General features: G+C 35.5%; 1 protein-coding gene across 1 annotated transcript in view; it reads left to right on the top strand.

Annotated features, from left to right (window-relative positions):
- Positions 1–26,498, top strand: part of TENM3 (teneurin transmembrane protein 3) — a 623,972-nt gene that overhangs the window by 133,552 nt on the left and 463,922 nt on the right. Inside the window, exon 3 of the mRNA XM_087735943.1 lies at positions 19,033–19,084. The gene's annotated coding sequence lies outside the window, so the exon portion shown is untranslated. The remainder of the gene's footprint in view (positions 1–19,032; positions 19,085–26,498) is intronic.

Raw genomic sequence — 26,498 nt, 5'->3', positions numbered from 1 at the left:
TGAAATCTATAGTGATCTGCAGGCATCTTTCTTCTTATGGGATGTCTTCAGGTAAAAATGTGTTTGGATATGGAAAAAAGGCAAAACTAAATGGTATCCTGGATAAATTGGGAATGAAACACTTTAAATGCAAATAGAGCTACTGAATAATTAAATAACTCATAAATAAAGAAATTAAAATTCTTACTGGAAAGCAGAAATACGCCTTTTCTTTTAGAATCATCTTAAAATGGATTCCTAGAACCAGGTTTTTTACAGTATCAAGAATTCTGGTTTCATGCTCTAAGAGATACTACAGCTATTAGGTGCACATATTGTATATTGAGATATTTCTAAAAAACAATCAACCATAGGTCATGAAAAATGTAGAATATTTGGCATATCTACAAAGTATTATTTTCAAGTTATCTGTTACTAATATTGTAAAAAGCTTTAAAATATTTTTTATTTTTAAACAATTTAATTTTCATCTGGTTTTCAGATTAAAGCATCACGACTTTTAGATATTTTTGGCTTTCAAATGTCCTAAAGTTTTCTGGTTTATTGGGTTTTGGTGGCTATTTTTTAACAAAAGCAACAGATGTCCATTCCTTTGTTGTCTAAGAATTAACCATGAGAATTCCACCTAATTTTGCAACAAGGACCAAATTACAAAGACAATAACTTCACCTTCAGGACTGCAAAATCCTAGTTGTAAGACTTCTAACTTGATTTACATGATTCAGAGATAGCAAAGTGAAAGTGATGATGGATAGCCAGCAGCTGTATTTAATTCCAATATGTCTTTGGAACGAACACACAGAAATCTCAGTCCATAGTTACTTAAAACCCTCTGCTACAAGATCCATTAGAGGGCATCACCTTAATTGTAATGTCATCTGATAGCTGAGCCAAAAAAGTGGTGTATTTTGCCTAATTTTTCTGGTTTGGTTTTTTTTTTTTTTGGTAGCCCATTCTGTTAAGTATGCCTCGCATAGTTCTGACAACGGGCTAGGATTTCCAAAGAGCCTGGGAGTTCTTTGAGGCACATTTCTACCCCATTCAATAATTTATTTTGTATATAATGCTGCTACTAATTTAAATAGGCATGAAAACAGACAGAAACGCAATAATAGATGTATTGTCCCATTAGTGCGACTGGGGCAATTACTAATTCACAAATATTGAAACTAGCACTGATTGAGATAAATGAATTTCTCATAATTTAATAATGCAAATCACACTAGCAGCAAAGACCTACAACTATTGGCAGTAGAGCAACATGAATTTTAGTACAGAAATATAAAGTCGATAACATTATTTTTCTCTGTATTACAAAAAATTATGTTGTTAAATACTTCTTTGGTTTATCTTTATTATTTTGCATTTCTTCTGCTCTTTTATCTATTCTTAAATCTTTGGGCCAAGTTCTTCCAGCAGACAACCCTATTCAGTTAAAGTCATGAGTGGTTTTGTAGTTGAATGCCAAAGCGATTTCAGGGTTTTATTTTACCCATGCTGTATTCCCAAATGGCACAATATCAATGTGAATTGGTGTCATTTAGTCATTCATCAGCTTCTCTAAATTCAGTTTTCTTATTAAACAGAGAGGTTGCTTCATATTGGAAAATTGTGCAGTAAATGTTTCTTTTAAACATATTCAGTAAATTCTGATACATTTAAAACATGAGACAGAAATTGGTTTTATAGTCATCCATATAAGGCTAATGAAAATGAACAAATTTTGAGAAGGCAAAAATCAGTGTCTTTATAACCTGTACTTCTTAGCTGATAAAATGCCTTATTTTGAACGTAATGTAAATGACCCTGTAAGTCCAAACTTCTACCAAGAAGCTTCATTAAAGTACATAAATTACTACAACTGTCAGAGATGGCATTAAGTATTCAATAAAAGTAGACTTAACACAATTAATAGCAATTAAAATTATACTTTTATGATGTCAGCCACCAGCACTGTAAAGACATAATTGCCTGTAAGGACTTCTCTACCATATTTATCCTCTAAAACTGTCCAATTTATATGAAAAATGCCAAAAACATATCCCAAATGGGTACCATTATCTTCTTGGATTTTTAAAAGTGATCTGTCTTTATCCAGCCTGTGCACATTAAGCTAATTTACTTTAATTAGTTTTTTCCTCATTGTGTTAATAGGCATGTTGATAAGGTTTTATTGGGGAGGGAGAAGGGGAGATGTTGGGGGGTTTTTTCTTCTTTTACTGACTACAGATGTTAAACTTTACTCGTTAAATATCTTTTAAGAGACTACTACCTGGAATCCTGCACTTGGATTTTCCCTGTTCATATTCTCTCTCTTCTGTCCAGTTGTCATTTACAAACTTACTGAATGATAGGATCTTTAGTATTTTTTAGAAATGTAAAGCAACTGTGCTTTGGTTAATTAACTGGTAATTAAATAAGAAAGAATGACATTTTTGGCTGTGCTGTAAAAAGGAGGTTTGCTCTGGACATAATAAACTGATTAACTACTTCCTAGAACAGTAACTTATGGCTCTAACATCCATACAATAGAATATCCATGAAAAAATGCCAGAGTTTTCAAGTGATATTAAGAACAAAATACAAGGATGTAATCAACAGGTTGGTGTCTGACTTTAAGATCTAGGCTCAGCCTTCTAATTTAAATACCGAAAGTTAAGTGCTTACACCTCTCTGTGTAAATGGGAGCCCTGTGTAATTGATAGTGAGAGGTAAGCTCATAATCTAGGTCCTTGGAATTGTCTTTGGAGACATGTAAATCACTCTATTGACTGTGTAATTGAGTTTCTAGTCTTTCATCACTGAGCTACATGAAGTCTAGATGTGTGAAATTTAACAGAAGATTTTCCTTTCTATATTGTCTTCTGAAATATTCTCTATTGATTCAATAAATTTTGCAAAGGTGTGTCCAATGTTTTGACAGCATTTCTACAGGTTTATTTTTAAATTGTCTTAATGTTTACATTGTGTAAATTTTCCTTATACAAAATGTGAGATGCCAAACCATTAGCATAGTTTTATCAGATTAGACTGTGATTTGCTCCTTACCTTTCCAAATACATTTGAGGTTCAGTATGAATGTTTTGCAATATACGAAAGACAAATTGATATCTAATTTATGTTACTGGATGGATAGTTCAATTTTAAACTAGCATCACCGCACAGTCTAAAAATCAATAACCCATAAAGATGCAGAATGGTCAGAATAAGATTACGTACAAATTTATGAGAGTGAATACTGTTTTGAAACTCAGAAATAGCCATGCATGTATTTTAAAGCCATACAGATACAGAGTTTTAAAAGTGTTCAGGATTCTTTAGAAATTAAAACTTCTTTTTTGATAGAAATCCCTCAGAAAAGCACAGAATTTAATGATGAATAAATATTAAACACTGCAGCATCAGCCCCTGATTCAGCTGATTTATTTAAGAATAAGAAACTTCAACATCATTTTGGACACCATTAAGATAACTTAAACTCATTTCCTGTTCTTAAGCATTTCCATGAATTTGAAGAATGGCAGAGACTGATATCCTGATGCATAACTGATAGACAACTTAAAAATAGGTAATAAGGATTTTATATATGAGCTATGAAAGTATTTTATACTCGTGGAATGAAATCATGTTCAAAATGATTAGAAAGAATTCTTGGTAACTAATGTATTTGCATGAAGCAAATGTAAAAGACTTACTACAGCTTTTTTTTTTTAATTCCTATAGTAGTGTATTGATGACTTCATAGTACATCACATTGACTTAATTATTCATAATTCATCCAGAATATTTTCTTTCATTGTGTCTATACCTTCTGCTAGAGGAAAGAAGTTCACTAGCTATAGGTTTCCAGACTACTGAATTACAAACCTACCGCATGATTTTTCAAGAGGTTTTTTTGCTTTGCTAGCCCAACTTGAACTTTACGAGGCAAATTTGTCCTTTTCTTGGAGGAAAAAATAATTTATATTGAACAGATCCAATAACCTGTTGACTGACAGAACAAAATAGGTGTTGAATTAGACATCAGAGACACATTTCATACTGTTATATTAATAACAAAAATCAACAGAACTTTAACTAGTAGTTTTCATGGCTGAAGTCCTTTCTTCCAACTGAAATTGAAGGTGAAATATCATGAAATCGAAGGTGAAAGAAGCTTATAAATAAAATCAGAGTAAGTCAGGATAAAATGATCCTATGTATTGTGTATGTAGACATGTGTTTCTATGTATGTGTGTGTAAATATGTTTTCATTGCACTCTAAAATTCTGAGATTAGCCTCTATAGTAAGTAAACTTTTGAAAATCTAGTCATAGGATATTTTTTAATAAAACTATTCCTCAGTAACAAGGAGTGAGAAGAAAAAAAAAGAGTATGAAAAAACCCCCTAAGTGTAAGAGTAACACAGTTCTACTTGAAAAATTCAGTTAAAGCCTGTGATAGTCCCAGAGTATTGAGAACAAACGTACAATTCTTTCCTGTAGAAAGTAAGATAAAGGCCTGAATTTGTCTATTCTTATTATAAATGATAGCAAGCCAGAGAAGCAAAGTATGTTTGATTTTTTTTGAGAAATGTTTGGAACTTTATTTAATCTTTACTTTTAAGGTGACTTTTAAAGAAAAACTGTCTTAGGAACACTCAATGTTATTTGTAACAAACTTCCTTGAAAATTTAATGCATTACAGCCCTAAGATCTAAAAACTTGTAGCTTGTTCTTGTTTTCTGCTAGCATCCAATGCTTAATCATTTCCTGGTCCAAAAACTAAACTCCAGACACAACACTATTGGAGGAAGAAGCTGAGCTTCCATTAGTAAATTTAGGTGTTGTTCAGTTCAGACTTTTGATATGCTGAATTTGGTATCTGATTTTGCAAGAACATCTATCCAAATCCATCATCAGTAGAATTTGCATAGGTAAGAGTATAAGAACAGAGCAAGAGTGTACAGCCAATTCCATGAAATAAATCAAATCAGCCTAGTAGAGAGTAGCACCTGGGCTCCTTGTAGAAGTTCTCACAAAATGTTTTGTCTATAACTTGTATGTAACTTATGCAAATTACATACCAATTTTATATTGCCTGCCTCTCAGTGATTTGATTTGTAATTCATTTAGGCTTCTTCTGCATCCAGTATTTATCTATTAAAATCACTTGTCATAATGGAATTGACAATTGAAAGCAATGACATTGAAAAATAAATTAGCATTAGAAAATATGTCTGGGGGCTTCCTTATGAAAAGCATTCCAAGGGGAATGGCATAAGGAGCCATAAGTATTCCAGATGGTAAATTATTTTCTATATAACATTCAGATCTGTCTCTAAAAGATCAGCTTTTTTATACATTTATAAGATCTTCCCTATCTTAGTTTTGTAGTATTGTAAAATATTTTCTTTCAGTGATGGAAAGATATCAAGAACTTATTTTCTGTGATTTATGGTACCGATGTTAATCAAGAGAGGTTTCAGAAAGATTAGTATAACTTTGGAAATCAGAAAAAGCCACCAGTGAGTATACAATTACTCTATACTTAAAAATGAGTTTAATATTTCTCTGTTTGACACACACCCCCATTTTTCCTATAGTAGTGACTGAAGTCTAGTAGAACATAAGAAATATTTCTCAAACGAGTATGCTCACGGCTTGGATAAGTGCACTCTGCGCTGGGTTAAAAACTGGCTGGACGGCCGAGCCCAGAGAGTGGTGGCTAACGGAGTCAAATCCAGCTGGCGGCCAGTCACAAGTGGTGCTCCCCAGGGCTCAGTGTTGGGGCCGGTCCTGTTCAATATCTTCATTGATGATCTGGATGAGGGGATTGAGTGCACCCTCAGTAAGTTTGCAGATGAAACCAAGCTGGGTGGAAGTGTTGATCTGCTGGAGGGTAGGAAGGCCCTACAGAGGGACCTGGACAGGCTGGATCGTTGGGCCGGGGCCAACTGTATGAGATTCAACAAGGCTAAGTGTCGGGTCCTGCACTTCGGTCACAACAGCGCAAAAGGACCTGGGGGTGTTGGTTGACAGCCGCCTGACCATGAGCCAGCAGTGTGTGCAGGTGGCCAAGAAGGCCAATGGCATCCCGGCTTGTATCAGGAATAGTGTGGCCAGCAGGACCAGGGAGGTGATAGTGCCCCTGTATTCGGCACTGGTAGGGCCACACCTCGAGTACCGTGTTCAGTTTTGGGGCCCTCACTACAAGAAGGACATCGGGTGCTGGAGCGTGTCCAAAGAAGGGCAACGAAGCTGGTGAAGGGTCTAGAGAACAAGTCTTATGAGGAGCGGCTGAGGGAACTGGGGTTGTTTAGCCTAGAGATGAGGCTGAGGGGAGACCTTATCTCTGTCTACAACTACCTGAAAGGAGGTTGTAGCGAGGTGGGGGTTGGTCTCTTTTCCCTAGGAACAAGCGACAGGACAAGAGGAAATGGCCTCAAGCTGCGCCAGGGGAAGTTTAGGTTGGATATCAGGAAAAACTTCTTCACTGAAAGGGTAGTCAGGCATTGGAACAGGCTGCCCAGGAAAGTGGTTGAGTCTCCATCCCTGGAGGTATTTAAAAGACGGGTAGATGTGGTGCTTGAGGACATGGTTTAGTGGTGGACTTGGCAGTGATAGGTTAACAGTTGGACTTGATGATCTTAAGGGTCTTTTCCAACCTTAATGATTCTATGATTCTATGATTATATGAGCAAAGAGGTACTGGGACATTAATGACATCAGAGATGGTTATTTTGCACTTTAATAGTAGGAAATCTGCATAATTCACACTATGTATGTGTGAATTATGTACGAAGTTTCAGGATAAAACAGGGAACTGAAAGCATAAGTTAAAAGATTGAGACTTTATTAGCCTTTACTGTTTTATTAGCTTTTACAGTGTTATATCAGGATGTATGGTCATCTTGAAATCAACTAATACAACAGATTCTTCTCAAATATTTAGCTTCCAGCTCCTAGCAGAAATACTTTATATATAAAATCTTGCATTACCTGTTGTTAAATTTCATCCCATTTCTATTACACCAGTCCTCAAGGTCATCCATTGTTTCCTGTATGATATAACAGTCCTCTTCTGTATTGGAGCACCTCCACTTACATTGTGTTATCAAAAAATTTCATCAGCACGCTCCTACGTTTTTTTCTGCCAAGACCACTAATGAAAATATTAAATCACATAACTGAAAAATCAGGCTCTGAGAATCTCTTCTATGTCTGGCTTTCACCACTTCCAGCAGGTACCTCACCTTCAGACAATTCCTTACATATCTAACCTCTATGTTCTTGAGCTCAGTTAATGTGGCGTTCCATCAGTTTATTAATGATGATGGATGAGAGCTACTGTATTTCCTATATCCAGAAAGAAAACAGATATTTTATTAAAGAGAGGAACCAGGTTAGTGTAGCATGGTTTACTTTTGATGCATAAGATGCAAACACATTGAGTTGAACAAATAGGAGACATCTAAAGAAAGAGTACAAGAAAAGAAGCATTTCTGGGCAATTCTTCCCTGTGTATACCCTCCCACCACTTGGCAGTCAGTGGCTTGAAGTTTTGTTATGTCAGAGGTCAAATTTGAGTCGTTATGTTTAAGAGGTATCAATGAATCCACTAGGCCTTTTGAATTATTCATGCTTTTGGGCTGCCTCGTCTTGTGGTGGTGACTTGCACAATTTAATTATGTTTTTTGTTAAGGAAACCTTTGCGTTTTTGTTTTAGAACTACTCTTGTGATAGCTGCATTGAAAGATCCCTATTCTAATGTCATAGTAATGAGAATTCCCTATATATCATTATATAGGCCTCTATCATATCCTTCTTCAATTATCTCTTTTTCAAGCTGAAGAACTGTCTTCCAGTATGGAATGACTTCAAAATCCCTCCATATTCTTCCTGCCTTTTCTGCCTCTTTCCTAGGTCTGATGCCTTTTTTTGAGATGCAGTGATCAGAAATTCAGTGTTCAACATGAATATACAGTGGATGGATTTATAGCATTAAAAAAAGTTTCCTGCTGTGCTTTTTTTCCTAATAGTTTCTAATGTTCTAATGCTGCTTTTTTTGACTGAGGTTGGAAGCTGGTGTTTTTAGAGAACTAGTCACAATGACTCCCAGGTTCTCTTTCTAAGCAGAATTTAGAATCCACCATTTTGAATGTACAGAAAGGGGTATTTGTTCCTAGACAGACTGTGTTGTCTTTATTGACATCAAGTTTCGCTCATTCCGCTTCTGTGTACCATTCGCAGCTGTTGTTTCAAACAAATAGCTCTCCTTGATAAAGCAGGTCATCAGAGATGACTGTTGAATTATGTGTTCCTGGAGAAATCCCCAAAACTTTTTTTTTAATAAAGGAGGTCACAGTACAGTAGTCATGCACCTTTTAAAGTACCCTTAATTAGCCATTTTGAGTTGAGACACAGCAAATTACTGTGATGTAAAATTGCAGCCTTGACACTGTAATGCTATGAAATTGCCATGGAATAAGTAATCTTTATTTGCTTGCTCTTTATGAGAGGGAGAGAGACAGAATATCTTTAAAAATCGTCATGATAAGGAAGGACAAATAGACTTGGAGCCTGGATAGTTACATAAATTTTTTCCAGATTACTATGTAGCTGAAGGAAAACTTGCATACAAAATAAACCCCAAAGAGTATTAAACTAAATTGTCTTAATTTCCCTCCTTTATTTTCTATTCACTTCACTTCCTAGTGTCACCTGCTTCCTAAATATCAATTTTCAAACTGCAAGTGCTGTGGAGCATGCATTTTTTTTTGTTGGGTTTAAATTGTGTGGAGTTGTGACATTTTCAGGACTTCACAGCTAGTCCTACGTATTATATATATAGTATCTAACCAGCTAATTCAGATTATTAGAAATACTTGCACTAATATCAACGGAGAATCAAACCGATAATGTATATAAAGCTACACTATCTTTCAGTATAAAAAATGAAGTTAAATGCCATGCTATTTATGCCATGGCACAATAGTTCTGTTGTCTTTTGAAGATATCACAAACCCAAATGCACATAAAAGAATCATATGGAAATCAAGCTTTATGTCTTCTAACATCCCCTGTTATTTTTAATGAGACTAAAAAATAAAGATTAGAAAATCTACAAGATTAAATTATCTACCTTTAGTTACAAGAATCTCTGTCTTATTTGTAGGAAAAGAAATAAAAGGTATAGAAGATCTTTTAATGGGACTTCACTATAAAGTAGTTCAGTGAAAGAGTTCACTTTGATTTAGTACAGAGACTGCCTCATTGACTGTAATTGTTTTGTTAGCAATGTATGTTCCGTATACCTTAGTGCACAGATACCTGTATTAGGTTCCTAATTCTATAATGTGCACATAACAATAAGAGACCTTATCTAAAAATCCTTTGAAACATCATTAATGTTTTCCCACATTCCAGCTGAGCTCATTGATTCTTGCCTGTATTAGTTGAGTCTATATTGAAAAAAGTTAATCAGATTTTGCTTTCTTTTACAGGAAACATATGAATTTCTTAAACAACTTCAGACCAATAAAAAGACATAAATTAGATATAGTCTGTGAGCAAACTTTTTCAGAATAGACATAAGTTTTCCACTGAGACAAACACTATATTTTGGTCGTCTTTTCTATTGGTATTTTACTCATAATAACATGTACATCTCCAGGGTAAAAAGAAAAGTATATATTTACCATTAGGGGAATAGAAATTCTGCCAGTAAAAATCATAATTCAACAGCAGAAGCATTAGTACTTTGGGGTAAATAATGAAAGCTGGTCTTTGGTGTTCCTGTCACTGCAAACCGCAGGAGGAAGGTGAAGACTCCAGTCTACCTAATGTGGCAGTTACTGTTGATTTTTGCATGTAATGTTGTTCTCTTCTGATGAATCACACATGCATAACTTGCTGTCAGTTTGCTCTAATTATCGTAGATCATCTTCATGATTTGCCACTTGCAACCTAATATATTATGATAGTTGAAGTAATATGTTCTGGTTATAATTGGTTGCCCACTATTGATATGGGTAATGGATCTCTCCTGTGAAGTACAAACAGTAACTAGATGCACAGCATGCAGGTGAGTTAAGTACCCACACTACCCAGGAATCAGCAGGTATTCTTCATGACTTAGTCTCCAGACATATTTTTCTGGAAGCTCAGCATATCTCTAATTGCAATTATATTTTGTGTCCATCTTGTCTCAGATCTTAGGAAAGGGGTTTCTGTGTATAAATATTTAAGTATGAAAGTAAAAGGCAATACCAAGCACTTTTCTGCAGACTTGGAGAAATATGACTGGCACAGATCTTTTCACAGAATTCCCATCTATATTAGTAGAGTTGGTCTCAAGGATAATTCACATCCCAAAGAGGAAAATCAAATCTTTAAACTGGAAACTGAGAGTTACATTTTGATGGCAAGTCTTCATATTACATGTTTAGTTCAGTGTAATCAATAGCATTAATAAATCAGTGGATTGACTGAATTCTGAAAGGATTGTAGCTCTCACACAATAAATTCATGTTTGTGTTCTCCATGTGAACACAGAAACGCGGCAGTTCAGTGCACAGTTGGTGTAATATGGACTTTTTTTCCTGATATTTATTCACTGGGTGTTCAAGGTTGACAAGGGCAATTATATTCCACCAGTGTCTATCAGTAACCATATTTGTCTAGGGCACTGGTTTTCCCCAAAACACTTCTTGGATTTTAAGGCCTACCCTCTTTTACATGTCCTATTCAAAACTTCCAAAATAAGCTGGAGACAAAGTTTACATCTTCTCAAAGTAATATTAAAGAGTTTGATAAAAAAAATATATGCTTGAGGCAAATGTTTGTGGATCAGTATAAGCTTTTTAAATATTTCACTTGATTTCTTTCAGTAAATCCAGTTATAGGTGTTGAAGAGTAAACCGTCAAAACCTTTAAAGGCTTAGCCCCTCTTTTCTCATCCTTACTGTTTTACACCTTTCTAAAAAGACTTAAAAAAAAAAAAAAAATGCAAATAACCTTGCATCCAAAATCACACACAGGTTTAGCCTAGGGTGTTTATCTTTAGTTTTAGTGAACAAGGTCTCATTTGACTTTGCATATTTCAAAACTAACTTAGACTTGGATATTACTTTTGTGACATCCATTGCAAGAACTCTTTGAAAAGAATAAATTACATTCTATTCAATGCATTTTTATTTATTTGAGGCTTTTATGTTGCCTCTAAAATATATAAGACACAGCAGTTTTCACCAAATTTTCTGCTCTGATTACAACTTACCTAATACTAACCTGATCACTGACCAGACAGTGATTATATTTCTGCATAACTTACAGAGTTGGTGGAAATACATGACACAATACACATTAAATGATTTGAAGGACATTTGCAGTTCATTACAATTTATCAGTGCAATAGAAATGGATAAGTAGCTATCACGCAGATAATGCATAGAAAAAACATAACAGAGAAATGAGACAACTTGGGATTTTGGAGGGGAAGGAGAGAGTTTGACATTTTAGAATAGCTTTTAAGAGTCTGAATGAACTACTGTGTGTTCATATGCCTGGTTTAAACATAGGAACTGGTGAAATCTATGTACCACCTTCAGTGATGTTGGCAGCTGGAACGAGGGGGCAAAAACCACTTTAAAAAGTTGCTTACTTGGGCTGGGATCAGAGTTGTGAAGGTCTTGGTATTGCAAAACATTCATTTTCAGCATCTTTTAGGCTCTTGTTAGAAGTACTGCTTTTGATGGGTCAGAATTTAATCTCAAAACTGATTAAAATAGTAATTATTTGATTAATCAGTGAAGAAATAGAGTTCCTTTAAAAGCCAGAGTCCATTTAATTAACAATAATTTGAGATTTTTGATAGTACAGATCTGAATACTAACATTCTTTGACGACTGACTTTCAAATATGTTAGGTTTCTCTCAGAACTGCCAAAATTTATTCCTGCTAAGCATTCAGCGGCAATCTATGGTAAAAAGCTCCTTGTCATATCATTCCATGCACATCGGCCGTTCTCAGCTTCATGTGAGTGTTCATCATGATCTAAACATACAGCATCAAGGGAGGGACAGAAAAGTGGTCTATGCATACAATGATAATGATGATACAACTTAATCTGAAGTAAATGTAAAGGTGTGTTCTTTATATTCCCAAAATTGTCTTCATATGCAGAGTCATCTTTTGACTTTTCAAGAATATATACTGATACTTTTGCACGTACAACCTTGCTAGATAGGATGCATTTTTTCATAGTGCCGTCAGCAGCAAAACTAATTGTATTCCATGTAAACAGAACAAACATTCTTCTGTTTAAGGAATAAATCCAAGTGGAAAAGATAAGGCATATTGTTGGTTTATGCTTATTCAAAGCTTTGTTGAAAAGTTAATAGAAGTGCAGAAATTAATGTAGTCTTGATCACAATAATTTAAGCAATTAAATATTCCGGTCATTTTTCAACTCTTTTACCTTTAGCCTTGTTTTTCTTGCATGTTTTACTCTCTCCTATTAAGAAAAATCCAGTAGATATTTCATAGTGCAAGTGTAGTTTGGTTTTGTGTTTATTTTTGGTAGTGGACTTTGTGTGGGCTAATGTGTTGTGAAGTTGAAAAAGTTGCATGGAATGAGTGAACACGTAATTGAAAAAAGAGGTCTTTTGTTCACAAGAACCAGTAGTTATAGCATAAAATTTATACTTACAAATAGTTTAAGCAATGCCAGGTTTGATATGAAAAGGAATGCACAGTGCTCTGATTATTACACGTATTTTTAACATATGTTCTGCATTATATCACAGAGAGACCTGTTCTTTAATGTTACTTTTTGCCCTGTTACTTTTCCTATGATACCAATTATTTTAAGCATGTATGACAGGTAACTGGCATCTTTATAGCTGTGAGGTTGCATCTCAGCAGGTTTTACCAGTAGTACTGTGAACATGAAAATAATATGTTAAGAATCTGTTCTATGGAACAAGGTATCATAGACATAGAAAATGTGCTAAACAACCTTTGACAAAAAAACCCCAGTCACTCATGAGCTGAAGTACATAGTTTCTAAGTAATGATATTTTAAGATTAAAATGTTGCATATTCCAAGGCTGTCTTTCAAAACTGTTGTTCAAATTTAGTGACAGAAGCTCTAGTGGATGCGCATCACTGTTAATAACCAAGTGAATTAACAGCATGTTGAGGTTCTGTAAAGACCGTATAGATACATTCCTGTTGCAATTAAATAAAAAATACGTGCTTCTGTAGAAGGAGGTAAATCTTTATTACTAATATACAGTTATGTTATTGGGTTTTACCTTGACAAAGTTATAAAATAATATGTGTGTAGAGTGTGCTGGTTTTGTCACACAAGCAAAAATGTAACAAGTCAGTACAGAACAATTATATATGTAGTTATATATAATGAAAGGTGTATAAAACTATAGATTTATACAAATATATACACATATATAACTAGTTATACATAACTAGTATTTTATACATATTTGTTCTATGCCAACTTGTTCTATATAAACTATATGTATGATTATAGGTTTATACATATATACATAAAACTATAGTTATATATATATACATACATATATGTATATTTGCATATATAACTATATCCTTTAAATTTTATTTTATTTTATTTTTCACATAAATTGTACCCAAGTGGATTTACCTGGACCCAAGAAATCTGTTCTCACTGTGCCTTTCAGTTGTAGTTAGTTGTTTACATCAGAGCTTCTGTTCTCAGTACAAACACTGTGGTCTCTGGTTCCTTGCATGGCTGGGATTATGGTAGCAGACTGTTGCTTACCACGGTAGGCTGTAAGATCCATTCATTCATATGGAATGAGGCTGGTGCTGAGAACCTAGCATTATTTATTCTCCACAGAACTGCAACTCTTGGCTGTTTCTAATTCATTTGTTACCAAGAACTTTGGATCAATTGTGCCAATGATCCAACTCAATAAACTAGTAAATAAAAATGCCCTACATGATCTTTGGCTCAGGACTCTTTCAGCTGTCTAGGGACATGGCTCAAATACAATTTACAAAAGAGCACTATTCACATAAGTAGCCAGGATGCTGCTTTGAGATGATGATAAATGTCTAGCCCTATCCATTCTGTTCCATATAACTTTTACTGAAATCCTGTGTGGAGGGTCCCATTCTGCAAGAAGCTACTTACCTGTTTAGTTTCTGTGCCACAAATTGTTGTTTGTTAGATAACAACATCAACTCTACCTTACTCAATTTACAAGCACTTCAGTCTTTGTTACTTAGGGTTTTCAAGAGTCCTTACCAACAAAGGTGGAGAGAGAATGTTTGTATGGAAAAACTCGCTACCCATTTTTACCATCTCAACATATAACTGAGCGGGAGATGATGTTCCAGTTCAGTGTCCTGAAACTGAAAACAATTTTTCTGATGCGCAAGGTATTCTTCCCCAATTCAAATCAACGTACAGTTTCTCGTAGATGTTAACATAGCGATATAATCACTCAAGTTCCAAGTTAATAGACCTTTAAAGTCGATAGTCAAAGAAATAGGATGTGATGGATCATTTCAGTGTTTTATCTGGCAGGCATCAGTAAAATTTTATAAGCTTTTTTGAGTCACTTTTACATAAAATAGCACTGATGTTTTACCGTCTCTTCTATTTTGCATTTTCTCCATGGGATGAAAGGTTCCGTCTCAGTACGTATAATAAATTTTCTACTGGCTTTGTGTGGGTGGTAAGCAAGAATTGGTATCTCTGGTGAATTGCTGGGAACTGATGCCATTGTCTAACCATATGTGTCCTGTCACATACGGGTTAGGACCTATGGGAGACCTGCTGCCTCCTGGAAAGGCAGCTGAGGCCAGGCAACTGTATTGCTGCCCTGTTGTCTGGACTAGGGTCATCGTATATGACCTTCAGTTTTCTTCTTCCAGAAGCTAGTTAGGAACAATTAGATGAAATTTTCATTTTCTTGTTGAAGATTGGCAGTTACACATTTTGACAATAACTTCATCTTCCTTTTCTTACACAGCAGTGCCTTTCAAGATGCTGGGATTCTTGTCCCAGGTCTGTTGTGAGAGTTTGTGCATGAGCTGAACTACTATAGATAAACAGTTCAATTTTTTACTTATAAAATATCCTGATCACAACTCCGCTGCCGAATGGTATGTTTCCAGTTAAAACCAGCAGACCGATTAATCAGACTGATTCCTCTGAAGCTGAAATATTCCACATCTGAGTACCTCAGGAAGAGCTGCTCTGGGATGAGCCTCCATTGCTATTCGTTGGACTTTAACTGGCTGCTATTTTCAGTATTCCTTCCCAAGTTTCTGAGGGCAGCACTCTTTGATCATGCTCCAGTAAATGAAGATCAGAGCATCAAAGGGAGTTAAATGTGTTGGCAGAGAGTGTCACCGAGCTTGACTTTCAAGTGTGCAATGCTAGGAATATATTCAGAAATATGAGTTAAGTGAATCAGGACAGTTAGTCACCTAGAAATGGAATCACGAAGGGAAGAATTTTGAGCACAGGGTCACCTAAATCTAGAAATAGGATATATTGAAGGGAGCAGAGTAATAAGAATTCCTGCTTTTTCTTGAATTTAAATATCTATTCTTGACAGTTGTGAAGTCATTGCTTAGAACTCAGTAGCCCACCCTCCAGAGGTGGGAGATTAAATTCCTGCAACTGATAATGCATATAGAAAACACAGGGACAAAATCTAAGATTGTTGCCAGAGATTTCTACACATTAATATTTCAGGTTTGCCTTGCAGCTCCTTTGCTGTCTGGGGTTCAGAATTCCTGAAGCAGGCTGTGTTAAGGTCTATGGTGCAGATGCTCTGATTACACAGATAGGAATGGTTAGACACTCAGAGTCGGGAAGTTAGACACAAGTCTGGTTATTTTGTGTTTGGTTTTGTGCTTGCTTATAACCAAAAGAAAAAATGCAAACACTGTAGTATTTGGGTTTGTCTATGAACCAGAGGACTTAATGTTTCTGATGACCCCCAACAAAGTAGGTCTATACAATCACAGAATTTTCACTTCATACGGTTCTTAAATAAACTCTGTACCCACAAAAAGATGAAAATAAGTAATGTGTAACACCTCTAAATGGAATCATCATACATTTAATGGTATAAAATCCTTATTAAAAGTAGATTTATAGAGTCAGGTTCTCAAATGGCATGAATCAATGATTTGGTAACTAGTCACCAGGCATTAGAGCATTTTTAATACTGAACCTTTAGTTTTTCAGTACTTTGCCCCCATATTGCTATAATTATATTTTAGTATTTAAGCTTCTTTCATTTTTGTATTGACTGTACAGTCAAGCTATTTATTGATTTTATATATGTCTGCACATATATAGGGGTGGGTTTTTTTTGTCATTTACAGTCCAGGGCATAAACTTAGGGAGACGTGTTGTGTCTCAGTACCACATGAGAGAGTTTGCATTGACTTTTATTACCCAGTTTTGTATTTACAGATACTTGGCTGCACAGATCCAATATCCACCCACTTTTTCAGACTGTAGAGCCAGTCAGTGTTATGATCTAATGTAGTATGCACTCTGGTTTCCCCAGAAGCTAAAACCAGGATGCTTATACCGTTTCTTAAGCTCTGTCTGTCAGAAGTTTGATGACAATATTAAGAATTACTTTCCTGATTGTTGTGGATTAACCCTGGTAGGCAGCCAAGTCCCACACAGCCACTTGCTCACTGCCCCCAAGTGGGATGGAGGAGAGAACTGGAAGGGTAAAAGTGAGTAGACTCATGGGCTGAGATAAAGATAGTTTAATAGGTAAAGCAGAAGCTGCATGCGCAAGCAAAGCAAAATAAGGAATTCATTCACTGCTTCCCGTCGGTAAGTAGATGTTTAGCCATCTCCAGGAAAGCACGGCTCCATCATGTGTAACGATTACTTGGGAAGACAAACACCATAACTCTGAACTGTTGTAGAAAAAGTTAGTTGAAACTTAGAGCTAGCAGCTTAAACATTAATAGCTAGAGTAGACAAAGCCTATAGAATGTGGTATATGAACTGTAACAACCATATTACAACATGCTGAATAGCTAACTACAGAATCAGCCAAAACCAGCCTTAGAGGATGTGATATTGTGTAAGAAGATGACCACTTAGCAGCCGTTAGTAACAAAACAGCAAACAAATCAAACCAATAAAAAGCAAGAAGACCCCAGACCTTAATATTACTATTGGTCCAAACTATCGCGTGAGGGGTGGGGAACTTAGATTGTAAGGCTATAATTGCCCAGGGATTTCTTTGTTTGGGGTTCCTCTTTGGAAGCACCCAGCTAGGGCTGTATAGCTATTAATAAAAAGTACTTTCATAAAGGAATCTATCTTTTGGCTTATGCGGAAATCTGCAGTCAAACCCTGTTATGGTGGCTGGCATGTGTAGTTTCCATAAACACTCCTTCCCCCTTCTTCCCCCAGCTTTTATTGCTGAGCACAACTTCATATGGTGTGGGATATCCGTTTGGTCAGCTGAGGTCAGCTGCCCTCTCCCAATTTCTTGTGCACCCCCAGCCCACTCGCTGGCAGGGCAGTGTGAGACGCAGAAAAGGCCTTGACATTGTGTAAGCACTGCTCAGCAACAGCTAAAACATCCCTGTGTTATGAAGAAAATTAACTATCCCAACTTAAACAAGTACACAACCATTATTTGGATCATATTGATACCCCTTCTTCTGATTCTTTGATCAGTCAGTCCAATGCTTACCTTTTAAAAAGAAAAAAAATCCTAGAAAATACTGAGCTTTTACACTTCACCTATTTTGGTTGAAATAAAAAAAATTACTGGTGAAATGCTCCTTCACACTACATTTTTAAAATGCTGAAAGCACAGTGAAATGAAAACATTTTGTCATGGGAAAAAATATTTACACAAATATAGGAAGTGTACATTTTTTTCACATTTGATCCATCACCGTAAGTTATTATTATCACTTGCAAAATCACAGCATTATTAAAGGTTCAGAGAAAAATTGTGTAGGCTGTTCGGATTCTTGTTTGAAGAGGAGTTCTAGAAACAAAAAATTGTTGTTCGGTTCAAGACATATTGTACGGTTTTTTGTTCCCTTTTTGGCAGGCAGTACAATGTGAACATAATTGAAATGTAAGAAAGATAAGAATGAAACATGATTTTCAGATACTATTATTATTGGCAAGGGTTTTATTCCATGTATCCATTTAATTTATTAATGCTCAGTCTTTATATGTGAAATACTCCCAAATTCTTGATTATTAAAACAGAAAATCATTTTATAGTTAACTTCAGAACACAGTAAGCTTGTAATACTTATGAAAAATACTGTCTGAAAATAGCTCTTTGTATATGTTCCAAGTGCCATTAGGTTTATTTTTCTTTAAAAAATAATCATTATCTTTTCCATATATTTTATGTTTATTATCGTTGAATACATTGGCTTTGCAAAGCTATGGCAGGGGAATTTATAATATATTTGTTCATGCATACATCAACAAAATTGCTAAGTTGCAATTGAAAATTCATATCATCTGTGCCAAAGCTAGGAAGACCTTTCTCTTAAATTTTATATTAAATTCTCAGGACACATGATCAGTTTTCCCCAGCAGCAGAAAGGAAAGAACCTTTTCATGTGTGACCTGAAGGAACCAAATGTGAAAGTAAATGAAGTACGATGAACATGGATCTCCAAAATGCCAGTTTTACATTTAACATTCAACGTACAGTCAACACTTCCATATGGTTCAAACAAATAAAATTGCATTTTACAGTGTAGTAACATGTCAGTCCAGCAGCAGCTATAATAAATATTTTATTACAGATAATCTGCATCTCATTTAGACTTTAGGAAAGATATGGACACATTGTATATCACAATGCAAAGAGGAAAATAATGGTACAGAAAAAAAAATTATCATCTGATGTTTTGAGTTTTGAAGTTCCTGTGGTATTTTGTAATAATAATTAAACTCTTTAAAAATAAAAATATATTTGACGACCAAATTCTTCATAACCTATTCTAATTGCAGATTCCTGGATCATCGGAGACCCACCAGCATAACACCACATAGAAAGCTGAAGGTAAGATGAAACATCCTACAGCCTCAAGCTCTGGTGGGACCCATATATTGCATTGGTGCTTTTTAAATGACACACAGTTGTCTAACTGACAGAATAGAACAAACTACAAAATTACAATAGGCCAGTATGTGCTCAGTATACAATGTTCTACTGACTTACCCGCTATCAATAATTTGTGCTGCTGTATCTAATTTACTGTTGTTGCAATAACAGTGTAGGTCAAAATATAAAATGGGATAAATTCATGTAGCGCTAACTTTAACAGATGTATGTATTTTGTCCAAGAAGGAAGATCCAGGGTGATAAATTCTCTACCGTTACCAGACTTATCAAGAATAGAACATAATTGAATAAATAATGAAATTCTCAAAATGAACTATTAAATCTCTTGTGAGAGTTCTCAAGTTTCCACAAGAAACTACTGTTGCCTACATATGCCATATTGTGATGTTTTTTAATGACGCTCCTCTTTAGATTAATGATTTGCAGATGTCATTTGTAGCCATGACCTCAACTCAGCTGAAAGCACATAAGGTACCAGAGCTCTGAAATGGCAGCTGTTGGTCCCCAGTCAGAAGTGTTTGTATTTGGCAGTGACCTGGCTGTGAACAAACCTTAATCTGTCTGATCAATACTTACATAGCAACTGTACTGAATTGAACAACTACCTGGGTTGTTTTTTTTTTTCCTTTGGTTTTAGCTCAGTGATTTTTCTCAATGGTAACCAAAGTCAAGTAATTTAAAGCTTGTGAACCTCACAAAAAGGGTTCATTTAAAACCATATTCTGCATCTTGTGACACCAAATGGAAAGTGTGTTCTTCTACATGACTACAAAAGATTTTAGAACAGCGATCAGATACGCGTTCTGCTCATTAATGTTTGTACAGTATCCTGCCTTAAAAGAGCTACAGTTTCCTAGAGCAAGTCATTGAGAATTCAACTACACTCTTCAAGTTTAATGGGTTGAGCTCTTTGAGTTCCCCTACCTCCTCCTGATTGATGGTTTGTTTCTTCTTTTAATACAAAATTCAGTAAAATTTCCCACAGTGAAAAGGGTCTTTTAATTATAAAACACCAGCGTGTGGGAATGATTCAATTTACACATCAGAAAAGTTCAGTTACTTGACCATAATTTATTTTTTGTGCTGATCATTTACAGACCACAGATTCTTTTTTTTCCCCTCTCTCTCTCCCCTTCTTGCTTGCTCTCTCTCCATGTAAAAGAACAAAAATCTCAAAAACCTGGAAAAGGCTTTAGATATTGTATCACTTAGTCACCAGAACTAGAGTCTTCATTATCAGACTTTTTTTACCGGCTTTTATCCCTTTCTCATTTCCTAGCTATGTTATAATATTTAATTTAAATTTGTTCTGTAATTGCTGAGTAATACAGTTTTTTCTTGAATCTGACAAAGGGAGAGTGTAAGTAAGGAGGAGTAGGGTATCTTGCTCATGGAACTGTGAACATAAGAGATATTCCCTGAAAAAGACATTTGCAGTTCTAATGTTCCATACAACACAACTGACCACTATGGCCTTCTTCAGTAGCCCTCTCCGGCACTTTAACTTGTCTCCTGCAGGGGATAATAAAGCTCTCTATTTTTTTTTTTTTTTTTTTTTTTAAGGATTAACTGATAATGAAATAAAGGCCTAGAAGGAATGGAAAATTTCCATGTACTTCCTCTATGCAGTATTAGTCTTCTTGATTGTTTTATTTTCAGAACATAGCTTAGGACTTGCCTTGGTAGGTATAGCAGCTTTTAATGACAAAGCTTTGTAGATTCTGGATGCGATTTTCCTAGCAAAATCAAAAAGTTAATCTTACTTTGCGCCCATTATGGGCATAAGAGAAATAAGCAATAAAACTGTCCAGAATACCATTTTTACAGATAGTTTTAAATACATTTACAGATATGTGCTTATATTTCTTTTGTTTTTAATCAAATGTGGTTTGTGACTGAGAGCTACTACATTATATTATGCTCATTTTAGAATAAAAAAGTACCTGTAGGGAACTGTAGGTATATATCATTTATTCTAGGTTGTAGATATATTTTCGGTGTTCAGCTGAGTACCTAACAATATTTATTGGTTGGCTATCTGTTGCAACGCATATACAAAAGCAATGTCTATGCTACTGAAATACACTGTTGCTACTTCTTTGCTTTTTTAGCATTTAATTTAGTCTGTATTCCACTTTGGAAGGGAAGTTTGAATGTACTCTTATAAAACATGTCAAACTTGGGGCAGGGGGCCAGTTCTTTAAATGCTTTTCAGCTATTTGAAAGGTGCTCCTCCTTTACCTTGGACTAAGCTTTTAAACCAAAATAGCCAACATGAATGTGTGTTTTGTAGTGTCCTTATGAGAGAGAAACTGAAAGGCTGTTTTTGTAATATCTGTGCCTGCTGCTGTTTGGATATGCTTTTATGTAGAAACAGGAATGTATCCCTGGGTAAGACTTAAGAGCCAAAACTAGCATGTGCTTGTAAAACTAACCAATGTAAGATGTTATCTTCCATTGCCCATTTAGCCACTACAGGCTAAGGGAAGCCAGTAATTCTACCAGTTTGATTTTACAAGTTTAAATTTCCACTACTGCAGGTTTCACTAATTCACCTGTACCTTACTATACTCAAATCCTGCTTGGTAAAGGGAGCAATTCAGAGTACATGGGGACAGCAATAATCAAGATCAATGAATACAGTAATAGATCTTTCCAGTTCTTATTAATGTTCATACAGACATACATCTTAATACTAAAGTACAGGCGGCATTTATTTCCAAAAGCTAATTTTTAAAATTCTTTATGATCTCTGAATAAGAGCGGACCTTTTTGTCTTCCATCTGACTGCATGTTGTGCTAAGTAAATGCTCACATACCTGATCTCACAAATATTCACATGGAAGATGGATTGTACTTTTCTTAGACAAAACTAGCATTGGATATATAGAGTTATTCTGTGTTTTGGTTTGTTCTTTTTTCTTTTTTTAATGCAATCAGTTAATTGAACTCCTCTGTTGTTCTACATTAGTATACCTGAAGCCACAAATAGGCAGTGTTTTCAAATGACTCCCAAGGTTGGTATGCTATTCAAACACTGGGCATCCTCAAAGATGCAACCGACCAGTCAGTACTCCTGCTGCTGGTGCAGTAGGAGTCCAGTGGTGATGCATCTGCTGCTTCTTGGGTTTTTTTGGTATTCTCCATAACGACTTCCAGGTCTGTTTCACTTACAAGTAAGCCCTGGAGCATTGTTCTCAGTAGGTCTGTGTTCCTACAGTTGTCAACAGTTTGCAACAGTGTAAGTCCTCAGTAGATCTCAACTATAGCTATAAAAAAACAAATGGTCCTGGTGTAAAGACGGTCTCTATTGAAAGCAATTTTTAAATACTTTTAAATCTCTGTTCTTCCGGACTATTATCTTATGACTATTTACTACTGTAAACAATAAGTTAAAATCAATAAACCTGTACAAAACTTACTAATTTTGGTGGTAGATTAAAGTCTTTCCTCGCAATTTTTATCATTACATCTTTAATAATCATTTATTTTCAACTTCTCTTCTGTGGCTTAAATGCTAGCATTTTGCTTCAATTTATATTCATGACAGTCAAATGGTGGTGTAAATTTGTGTTAAAAGTTGGTATTTTAGTAGAGGTTTCTATATTTAATAGATGTCCTGATGATACACTTTTGTGGCAGAAGTTATTGTTGTCACAACTTTTTTTTCTTTTTTGCTTTTTTCGTTTCCTTTCCTTATATGAGTGTTGAGCGTCAGTAAGACTGCAATGTTCTCACCCCAATACAAAGAGCTTATGATTTCCACTGTGTTGTATATCTTTTTGGACATCCATGGAATTTTTCATTTAGTATATAGGGATTACAGTGACTTAGTCTCTCCTGTTGTAACTTGTCTATGCACTAAATGTCACAGCATCTCGAGTCCTTGCATTGTTGATATAAGAATCAGAGCTGAATTCCCAGCTGATAGTAGGCCCACCTCCCTGGTACTACACATATTTTATTGTTTTGTTTTGTTTTTTATTACAGTTATGCATCTTTATGATTACTGTTTAAATACTGGTATGATTCGTCCACATTACTATCAAATCTTTGTCAGGCTACCTATATTTATGAGCTGTAGAGAGGCATGCCAGTGGAAATATTTTTTCAAGTTGTCCTCAGTAGAATAAAAAGGTATAATACTCAGTCATTGAACTATAGTCTTCTCATGGCAATCCGTCAGTCAGTTATGGAGATCTGTGTTATTGGATGAATGTTTTTATATTTGCAGACACTTCCAGCATCTTTACACAAAATTGCAGTTTGGCATATTAGTTCTAAATCTGAGAAATGAGTTCTCAAAAAAAAAAAAACTTTAGCCACCAGTAGGCAGTGGCAAAGATGAGTTTGAAATCTCTGCCATCAAAGCTGAGGTCCCTGTCTGAAGTCCTGAGCTACAAATCAAGTCAGCCTGGGAGTCACAGGCCTGAAAAACCCTTTCTTGTGGTTTGTTATGGTTCTTTGAACTACTTTTTAAGGCTAATTCATGATAGATTTTGGGCTGTGATTTTTATATTTAATCTACTGAATCCATCTAACCTGAATAGTCTGAGGGAGATAAGTCAGGAAGCATAGAAGTCAAGAAAACCTGAAGCTGGTACTTCAAGCTGAACCAGAAGTTGTTGTAGCTCAATTTGTCAGTGAGAATTTTTCCTGAAAGAACAAAGAACTTGATTTTTTTTTCCCAGTGTTCTGCCTTTGTGTTTAAAAATTGTGAGTTCTGCATGTTTTGTGTAAAGTAAGAAACAACATTTGAGCTTTTGCTGGTTTGAGGTTGAGTTTAATGATCTCTATAGGAAGGGGTGGAGTTTCCTGAAGCTGAGATTTGACTTCCAGATCTACTCTGATGGGGTTTTGAAGAGGTTTGAGACATTTCCTTCAGTTAATAGTGATAGAAAGGGACATTTTCATGCATGCTACACTTCTGAGTTGATGGCAAACTGGTCTCAGGTTCAGTTGTCATCCATATCGTTTTCTCCAGCATCTGACATGTCGAGAAGAGGCTGTGCACTGCCTCAGTATGCTTGAGGCTACTGCACAAATTATGTTGTTCACAAAACACATTTTAACATTATAGTAAGACAGGCAGAAAGGTGAGTGGAAGCTTTATGGGTGCCAGTAAGAAGGTCATTGACCTGTTGTCTTTTAATGTGAAAAAAGAGAACAAGGACAGATCATTTGAATGACAGAAGTCAGTGAACCAGGTGGAACTCATTAGAAAATAGAAGACTGGTTGGTTATACATAGACTTTCCAAGAATTGTTCAGCAGTATATAAATTAATAGTAAGTACCAAAATCCAGATGTAGAAAACAGATGTAAGATACAGGCTCCGTGTTAAAATTTTAATTCACTTGATAATAGCTGTGTCAGAGACTATAAAACAGTGTAAAATATATGCTTCATTTATTCACTTGTTATCAATCACATGGGTAATGCCATTTATATAAAAGTAGGGATCCTTAACAGGGTCCTACCGAGTTTTGGGAAAGTCTCCAAAAATTGCAGCTCCAGCACATGTGAAGCTGAATGTGAGGCCTGAGGTGTACCATACACAGTCCATTCCAATTTGGTTTTTTTCAGTGAATCTTTGATACATAGTATTTCACTTTGCTTTTGTCAGCAACAATGCTAACTATGCTGTTTTTAAAAAAAAAAAAATGAAAAAATTAAGGATAGTATTTCTCTAGTCTGCTGGTTACACAGTTGACAAAGGTAGTTATGTATGTAGTCACTGAGAATGAACCTGATGTAAGATGCAATGCAAGCTACCTTCCACAAATATCTAAAAGACACGGTAACTGTGCCTGAGTCCAGGAGCTCTAGGTGTGGAGACTTTGCAAGTATTCCTGTTACTGACTACATATCTGTCATGTGGAAAAAAAGGTCTAATCTCAGCTGTAAATGCTGAGAATTGCATGTCATTTCCCTTCAAGCAATAAATGCTCTTTTGTCTATCTAGATTTTGTTATGTGTTTTTCACAATAATTCCTAACAGTGCTGCTCTATGTCATTAAAATATCAAAATCTAATAAGTCAGCTGGGAATACATGGAAAAAATAGAAATCTATAGCAAAGATTAGTGATATCTAAAAGTGGTTTATGGGTCCTAGTGGGATTCCTCCTTTTTTAACAACAAAGTGCAGAGTGAAAGAATATGCACAGCTTACTTTGTCTTCCTATTTCTTTTGATCTGAAAGAACAATCAGATAAGGCTGATTTCTGAAGACAGTTCAGAATGAACAGATTTCAGTTGCCCCCAGTGATAACCATCATTGTCAACAGGAGGCATTCCAGGTACTGACACTAGAGCCTTAAATGTTCAGATACTGAACATTTTATCTTTTATTTTAAAAGCTACTGCTGGGAACTCTCTTTATAGAATGCAATGGATGATGAGTATTTAGAAGAAGAATGAACTCTGGAGGAGAATAAAGCCCAAGCCTCAGAGACTGTCAGTGAACACCAGAAGGACAGAATAATTTAAGGTTAAGGTGGGGAATTTCATGCACACAGAAAACCTGAAGCTGTGGAAAATGGAAGGATAGAACTCAGGAGTTACAGGCTACAAAACCAAAATTAAAAGAATTTAGAGGCCCTGGCCCTAATGGGCATTTGTCCACACTAGTGGATCAGTACTCTCTCTGTCAGAGTTCAGCAAAACTAAGTGCTTTTTCATAGGGAAGGCTCAGAATTGGAATATGTTGAGGTGTTGATAATCGAAGTTGAGGTATCTGGATTAAACTAGTGCACAGAAATGCTAATAGCTACCTTCTGTAAGCCATGTCATGTAACAAGTGCTATCGGTCCCTCTAACATAGCTTAATGCACCTCAAAACCAGCATAAAATACACTATTATCACTCATCAAGGATAACTAATTTTGAATGAGCAGATGCAAATGAATTCATAGTCGGAGGTTTTTTTATGTGCTTATCACTGCCACTGCAGTTTAAAAATGTGCCTACAAAATGCATGTTGTTCTTTATCTAGTCTGCCTTCAAATAGTTTGCTCTGTCTACCAAACCCAGATATGGCATTCAAACACATTGACGCCAGTCCCCCACTGGTGCCATTGTTCCTTTCATGCGTTTTGGATGAAGTCCTTCATCTGTTTTTACACTTATAATTGAGGCAGAGTTCATCAATCTTGGAGAGTTCCCAAAGATCTTTACTAATAGGAGCTCCATTGCCATATGTGTCCCCCTGACATATGAGAGAAATATGGAATTGCTAGAAAATGAGTCAAACCATACTGACATTTGTGAGCACGTGGGCAACACTTCATTTGTTTAAATCTTAAGAAGTCTTAGAATTCTTTAATTTTTGCTAGCATCTGACAAGGCTTGA

This window comes from Nipponia nippon, unplaced genomic scaffold, assembly GCF_047370975.1.
Source record: "Nipponia nippon isolate SJK-2023a ecotype South Korea unplaced genomic scaffold, ASM4737097v1 scaffold_6, whole genome shotgun sequence".
Classification (NCBI taxonomy): Eukaryota; Metazoa; Chordata; class Aves; order Pelecaniformes; family Threskiornithidae; genus Nipponia; species Nipponia nippon.
This window is presented reverse-complemented; position numbering and strand designations above follow the sequence as displayed.